The sequence below is a fragment of the Hibiscus syriacus genome, unplaced genomic scaffold (genome assembly GCF_006381635.1).
Source record: "Hibiscus syriacus cultivar Baekdansim isolate YM2019G1 unplaced genomic scaffold, ASM638163v2 tig00113725_pilon, whole genome shotgun sequence".
NCBI lineage: Eukaryota > Viridiplantae > Streptophyta > Magnoliopsida > Malvales > Malvaceae > Hibiscus > Hibiscus syriacus.
This window is the reverse complement of record NW_024063471.1, coordinates 9,709,718-9,718,160: the sequence shown is the minus strand read 5'-3', so window position 1 is coordinate 9,718,160 and position 8,443 is coordinate 9,709,718. Positions and strand designations below refer to the sequence as shown.

The 8,443-nt window shown below is 32.0% G+C and overlaps 1 pseudogene; it reads left to right on the top strand.

The window, feature by feature from the left end:
* Positions 1–1,114: 1,114 nt before the first annotated feature.
* On the top strand, positions 1,115–8,172 carry LOC120187525 (annotated as a pseudogene).
* Positions 8,173–8,443: the final 271 nt, after the last annotated feature.

Below are 8,443 nucleotides of genomic sequence, written 5' to 3'. Positions count from 1 at the left end.
TCCTTTAAATTTTGGTATATCACCATAAGGTAATGTCACATTATTATTGAAAAAAAAAAATAATATCACTTTAGTAGTTATGTTATTTTTTTAATGATAGGGTACCAAATTGAAATTTAAATTAAATATTAGGTATGATTTAAAAAATAAAATTTAAGTACCAAAACAAGATAAAAATAAAAAGGGTAAATTACAATGTTCGTCACTAAACTTTACTCTCTCTCCTAATTTCCTTACCCAACATTCAATTTGATCAATTTGCTACCGAACTTTATAGATTGAATCATTTTGCTCACTCTATCATTAACTATTTAACGACGTTATGACGTCACACAGACATGAAAATGGTGTTGTTTTGAAAAAATCAAATATACTCCAAAATGACGCTGTTTCGATGAGTAAAATAGGAGATAGTGTAAAGTTCAGTGACTCATTGTGTACTTTACCATTTTTACTTCTCTTCTTCATTTTCTCTCTGTCGGGCAGCATGTCATTTTCATTTCGACCGCCTTAGATGGTGACCATTCAGTCTCAAATTTCATGGGTCAGTTTGTCTCAATCCCCTGAGTCTGAATTTGGTGGTTGTTTCACCAAAACAATTGTCTCAAAACTTGTGAATTTGGACTGAAGCATTTTGATTTTCTCACTTTCAATCTTAAATTTGTGGACTCCGAAGCAAGTTCCAAAAAAATGGAGGTCGGATTCGGGCTCAAGGTATCGAGACGAAGCGACCCATCCCATTTTAGGACCGAACGACTACCATCTATGATGGTCGATGGTGGCCGGTGATGGCATGGCCACCTTATGTTTTTATTTTATTAATTTAATTATTTTATATTAAATAACAATAAAAAATGCCATATCATCAGTTGTTAGAGAGAAAACGGTTGAGTGAGAAAAATGATTCGATTGTAAAGTTCAGTGAGCAAATTGATCAAATTGAAAGTTGGGTGGGAAAAATAGGATAGAGAGTATAGTTCAGGAACGGGATAATTTACCCATATAATAATTTAGGCACTAAATGTGTAGTTTACTCTTTTTCTTTTTGAGGATAACGATGAACCATAATCCGGATAAGATTAATATTTGAGATCAATTAGTTAAGGTGAACACCACATATTTGTTTTATGTTAACCTACTTCAATTTAAATGTCTCAGGTTCTTTTCCGTTGAATTTCAACGCTACACTTTCTCAAGGGCCAAATGGAACCTGTAAAGTACCATGTTGTTTGTATCCCTCTACCAGCTCAAGGCCACATAAATCCCACGTCAAACTTGCCAGACTCCATTTCAAGGGCTTCCATATCACTTTCATCCACACCGAACTCAACTACCATCGCTTGCTTGAATTGAAAGCACTCGACTCGCTCGGAGACTCACTTGATTTCCTGTTCGAAATGATAATCGACGGTTTGCCCTCGACAAACCCACAAGAATACAAGACTTGCCCGATTTATGCCTGACGATACCGGTTGAGGGTTTACGTTCCTTTCGGGAGCTCATAATGAAACTTAAGGCCTCGTCGGATGTCCCCCAGATTACTTGCATAATATCAGATGGAGTGATGAGCTTCACCTTGGAAGTTGCTGATGAATTTGGGATTACCTGAGATGGTTCTTTTCCCTCCCAGTGCTTGTTGCATGTTGGGTTACCTTCACTATGAAGACCTTAAAGAACGTGAATATTTCCCTTTGAAAGGTATTGGTTATAATACATATATTCATATTTAAGGATGAAAATTATCATATATTTTAGGGTTTTTTATTTTTTATCAATAATTTTTTTTTTCAAAAATTTTATAAATTTGTTCTTACAATTTTAAAAAGTCGTCCCTAACATAAAATCATAAGTTCATTCCTTATCATTACAACAATCGGACTCCTCGTAAAAGTTATATAAAAGTATACTTACCATCTTCGACGTTCTTCCTCTTAAACATTTCAAGGATGCATCTCATATTCATTTATTAATATATTGAGTCAAACATAGGCATTGGATATCGAAATACCAAGTTTTCCAAACTTCTTTAATACCTATATTTGGATAGGTTTATTTTGGCTTTAGTCCCTCTACAAAGTTGAAGTTTAAAATATAATTATTTTATTTTAGTAGGGCTTATATATACCTCTACTATATTGAAAATTAAAGTTTAATTATTTATTTTAATTTGACATGTATGTTTTGGATAATTATATATCATAATTTGATTATATTTTTATTAAATTATTAATAGGTTAAAATTTATAATTTTAATAGTTGGTACCTTAACAATGAATACTCATATTTTTGTATGCACAGTATTCTAATTCAAGATGTTAAAGATAACAACAAATTAGATTAAGAGAACTCCCCTCATTTATTCGAACCACCAATCCGCACGTTCGATGTTCAATTACAACCTCCAATCCGTCAACAATGCCATCAGAGCCGCCGCTGGCATCCTCGACACCTTCGACGATCTCGAACACCAAGTTCTGGACGCCATTAAAACCAAGTTAACCAACCTCTACACCATTGGTCCATTATCACTGCTTCACCGCCAACTTTTTCCTAAAATTCTGGACTCCATCGGCTCAAATTTATGGGAAGAAGACACCCAATGCTTGGCTTGGTTAGACAAATGGGAACCCTACTCGGTCGTAAGTAAACTTTGGGAGTTTGATAACGGTAACGCCTCAACAGCTGCGTGAGTTTGCATGGGGACTTGCCGACAGCAAGTACCCATTCTTGTGGGTTATTATGGCGCATCTCGTCAGCGGCAGCGGGGAAGATGTACTTTCGGCGGAGTTCATGGCCCAGTAAGTGATAGGGGTCTGCTTGTAGGGTGGTGTACGCAGGAAAAGGTGCTGAGCCACCGTTGTGTTGGAGGGTTCTTGACCCACTGCGGGTGGAATTCGACGATGGAAAGTGTGTGTGAAGGGGTGCCTTTGATTTGTTGGCCGTTTTTCGCAGACCACCAGATGAATTGTTTTACTGTTGTGGAGAGTGGGGGCATTGGGATGGAGATCGACGATGATGTGAAGGGGGAGAGAGTTGAAAGTATTGTGAGGGAGGTGATGGAAGGGATGAAGGGGCATTGTTTAAGGCTAACACTACAAGAAAATTTTAAATTACCGATGGAAAATTTTCGAAGGATTTAAAATCTATCACAAATTACGGATGAAAATAAATGATTCCATCACAAAATTATGACAATATTTTAATTTTCGACCGATTTACTTCTTCCGTCAGAAAGTCTATTCATTTAAGTAAAAAAATATTAATTTAATTTATGACGGGACAATGATTCCGTCAAAATTGTTTTCAATTTTAATTAAAATATATCAATTTAATTTGTGATTGAATAATCATTCCGTCGAAAATAAAAAAATATCAATTTAATTTATGACGGGACAATGATTCTGTAGGAATTTTTTTAATTAAAATATAGTCATTTAATTTGTGATGGAATAGACATTCCGTCGAAAATAAAAATATACATTAAATGTTAGCTACTGGTTTCTTCTCAATTGTTTTAAAAAGTTTCTGTGTAATTAATACCCATTAAATGTTAGCTAGCTACCCGTTTCTTTCCAATTTTATTCCCCCATTCTTTCTCACCATCAATCTTCCATTTCCTCTCTGCATGCAGGACACCAAGGCTCTTCTAAATTTTCTCTACGGGACCACACCAGAATCTTAGTTGAAGGTAATTGTGTTTGTATTCCTTTTTTTATTTCTATTATATATTTCTTAGATTCTTTTTCTTACATTTTTTTGTGTGCAGAATTTAAATATTTTATGGTGAATGAGTTTTGAAAGTGTAAATTGATTCATGTAAGTATTTTCTATTTTTATTTTATATTATCTTAAATATTTAATTTTGCATTTATATGTCCACTTGAAATTATAATATATTGATTTATGGATTTATCATTTATATTTTTATTTATATGCATTTATTTTTTTAATTGATATTGTTGGAACAAGGCAACTGGTGTCTCTCATACACTGAGGCATTACTTTATTAGCGTTGTAATACCAAGACACAACCTCAATGTATGTCAGAAGACACATGGCAATCATACTTAGATAATTGGAATTCTCCAGAGTTCAAAAAAGAAGTGACCAAGCCAAGAAAAATCGATGTCGTGGTGATATAAAGGCAAAACCATTGGGCTCTCATACAGGAGGTTCCATTTCCGCAATAGAATGGAAGGAATGCCTGGTATGCTTCTCGTAATATATAATATTTATATGATTATTACATTATCAATATATTTAATTCACTTGTGTAAATGAACTTGTTTTAGGAACATCGTACTGGTGAGACAGTAGGTGCATTCCCTCTTTACAAGTTTACTCATACGAGTAAATACAACAAAGATGATGGGTGGTTCAGTGACAATCATCGAGAATTCGCTGTACGTTATAATTCTCAAAATTATAATCAAAAGCTTTTCATTAACTAATGTTACTTATATTTATTTATGATAACCTACATAGTTGATCACTTTTATTTCAATTTTATAAACGTATGATCATTGGATTGACATATATTTAGACTATAGAATTACTTAATTACTAGCCAATCTAGTTTTTCCCAATTTTTGGTGCTTTGTTGTTTTGAATATACATTTGATAATAGTTGATTACTTTATTGATTGCTTCGTATATGTATTTGCATATTTTGGGTGTCTTTATTTATTTAGCATAGCCTATTAAGTGTGAAAATGTTTAGTTGTTGTTGTTGTTGTTTAGTTGTTGTTGTTGTTGCTTAGTATGACTGATAGGAAACAAATCAGATAGTACAAAAATGTTTACCCTTTTATTTATTATAATACATTATCATTTTTTGTAGAACAAGTATTTACAGACACTAGCAACAACTCAAGAGGCTACAACTGTGGATGAATTATCTTCAGCATTAGTTGATCCAGATAAGATATTTTTGAAGGTTGCTGGTGGAGTAAGCTCGAAGGGTCGGGTGTTTGGTGTTGGATCCGTAGCTCCCATATACTATAATACGTCTTAGACTTCTGGTTCTTCAAAAAGGTTCATACCGCGAAATCCAGAGCAACAAGAAGAGATTGATACATTAAAAGAGCAGTTGAGGCAAGTCCAAGAACGTCAAGATATGCTAATGAATTTAGTAATGTCACAACAACAAGGATACTCTCAGATTATTTCGAAGTAAACTATAATGGACAATCAAGTCATAAAACGCTATTTCAATCAAATATTATATATCATTATAATTATTATCAATCAGAAGTTTGTTTTCAACTAATTATTTGTTTTTAGGTTTCTACCTTTCTATTCATCATCCTCCACTTTATCCAGGGTTCAATGCCATACAACCTCTTATGCATCCAACTTTAAGAGGCTCAACTAGCACTTCAATGCCTTTGCACCCACAAACGAGAGGTAACACACCTTTGGCACCTTTTGTCTAACCATCCAACAATCAAGAAGAAGATTATTATTCTATTTCTCTATCACAACAATGCAATGAGGATAATGCTTATTGAATTTCATATGATATTTATTTTTAGGTTTCCAGCTTTACTTCAAGTTTTTTAATATTATATGATGTTTTGTTGAATTGTAATACTTCTAATATATATTGTTTTCTTATCAATGAAAATACAACAAGGTTAATGCACTTTTGGGAAATGAATACAAGTAAGCACAAGTAGTGTTCTTAGAAAGCAAAATGAATATTCACTTTTGGGAAATGAATACATTTTGATGTTTCGATATAACAAATAAAGTTTTAATGAATTTTAAGATTTTATATTCAATTTCAAATATAATATTCAATTCAATTATTCGAATATCACAAATATTACTCCAAGTTTTCAAATATCAATTTTTACTCCTTACTAGATGAAAATTTGAGATTTATACTTAAAATATTTTTGAAATAATTTTTACAAAGTATTTCGAACCATAATCGAGTCAAAATTGTGTTTTAAATAGGGAAGTATCGATACATTCTTAACGAGTATCGATACCCCTCAAACATCGAATACAAAAGAGGTATGGATACCCTACAGGGTATCGATACCCCTATATATAGTAGTATCGATACCTATCATAGATACCAATACCACCCCTTTTGATTTTGACTCCAAGAAATAACAGAATGCAAAATGGGTACCGATACCATGACCGGTATCGATACCTCTTTACAAAGTAGTATTGATACACCCTTGAGAGGTATCGATACCATTGAGTTTGCAACGGTCGAAATATTTGAATTTTATACAGGTACTATCGATACCCCTATGGAGGAGTACCGATACCCATACGCTCCAAACAACTTCCACCAAAATTTTAATTGCCAATTCACCCCCTATTGGCTATTTAAAATTGTGTTTTAAATAGGGAAGTATCGATACCTTCTTAACGAGTATCGATACCCCTCAAACATCGAATGCAAAAGAGGTATTGATACCCTACAGGGTATCAATACCCCTATATATAGTAGTACCGATACCTATCATAGATACCGATACTACCCCTTTTGATTTTGACTCCGAGAAATAACATAATGCAAAATGGGTACCGATACCATGACTGATATCAATACCTCTTTACATAGTAGTATTGATACACCCTTGAGAGGTATCGATACCACTGAGTTTGCAACGGTCGAAATATTTGAATTTTATACAAGTAGTATCGATACCCCTATGGAGGAGTACCGATACCCATACGCTCCAAACAACTTCCACCAAAATTTTAATTGCCAATTCACCCCCTATTGGCTATTTCATCCTATCGATTAACTCAACATTTTCAACAAAAACTTTAAGTAAAAATTGAATATATTCGAATAATTGAATCGAATATAATCTTAAAATTTATAAAATTTAATTAACAAACTTGTTTGGTATATCAAAAACAATTTTTTAATTTGTGATGGAATATGTGGACCCGTCACAAATTTCTGACAGATTCACCTATTCCGTCAGAAAGTTCTGACGGGTCCACATGTTCCGTCACAAAATTTTGATTTTCTCACCCGACCCGTCTTTGTTTTTCAATTTCCCTTCAATTGCAACATCAAATTTAAAAACTTACCAGCTTTTCCCCCTTATTTTCTCCTATTTAAACCTTTCTAAACTCAATCTTCTCTCATTTCCTTCATTTCAACTCTTCTTAACTTTTTTTTTCTCTCCAAAAATTCTCTTAATTTCATCCTCTTTATTATCATCAACTATCAATATTGATGTAAGTTCTAATTTTGTTTAATGTAATTTTTCTTAATACATGCTTTATTTATTATATTATATTTTATTCACTAACATCTTTCATTATATTTTGTAGGTTCAAACTTTTAAATGATAATAACTCTTTAGTGTACAAACTTTGTATTTTACTTTTTCTTTATTATTGAATATTGTATTTTTTTATGTATAATGTACAATCATATATTTATATTTATTAGAAATATTGTATTGTGAAATATATGTTGTTAAGTCATGTTTATCTTAGTTAATATGATGAATTTAATTTTGTATCATATGTTATTATTTTCTTATTAAGGCATTATCAAAATACAATATGGACTTGTTAGTATTATTATTATTATCTAAATTTTTTAATTAACGTAATTATTTTAATTATATTATTATTAATTTTCATTCTTTTAATTAAGTAAATAAAAATAAGGATTCATAATATTTTTTTGGAGGGAATGTATGTTTTTGGGGTAGAATCCCGATAAATTTTCCTTCATTTTTTTAAAAAAATTAAGATTTAAATTTCCGACGGAAAACATAATCCATCGGAAATTAAAAATTCAGATTTTCTTTTCATATTTTTAAATATTCCGACGGAAAACATATGTTCGTCGGAAACATAAAATATAATATTTTTTTATATAACATTCTAACGGATTTTAAATTTTCCGTCAGTAATATACCGACAGATTTCCGTCAATAATCTTCTGACGCTTACTTTATTCCGTCGGAAATGTTAGTTTCCGACCAGCGTTTTATTGACCACTCTCTTCCCTCAGAAATTCCGTTAATAAACTTAGATTCCGTCACAAATTCCTTCGGAAATTCTCTCAGCAATCCCACTTTTTTTTTTTGTAGTGTAAAGGCCATGGATTGGAAGAAGAATGCTGAAGCTGCTACAAGCCCTTGTGGATCTTCTTACATAAATTTTGATAAATTGTAACGCAGTTGAAACACAAGTAAAATTTTATGATCTAATTTATTTTATGCTTTTATTATGATATTTTATCGAAAATATATCATTATTATCTGAAAGGCTCTCTTCCGAAGTTGGTAACTCAATTAGGTTTCTTATCTCTACTTGATACTCAATGAAGTATTATTAGTAATTTTAGAACCCATGAACTAAAGAAATACGATAAAATAAAGATGAACCTTGGTGAACTGACCAAATATATTTGCTCTTAAAGAATATATATTCTTAAATTAATATC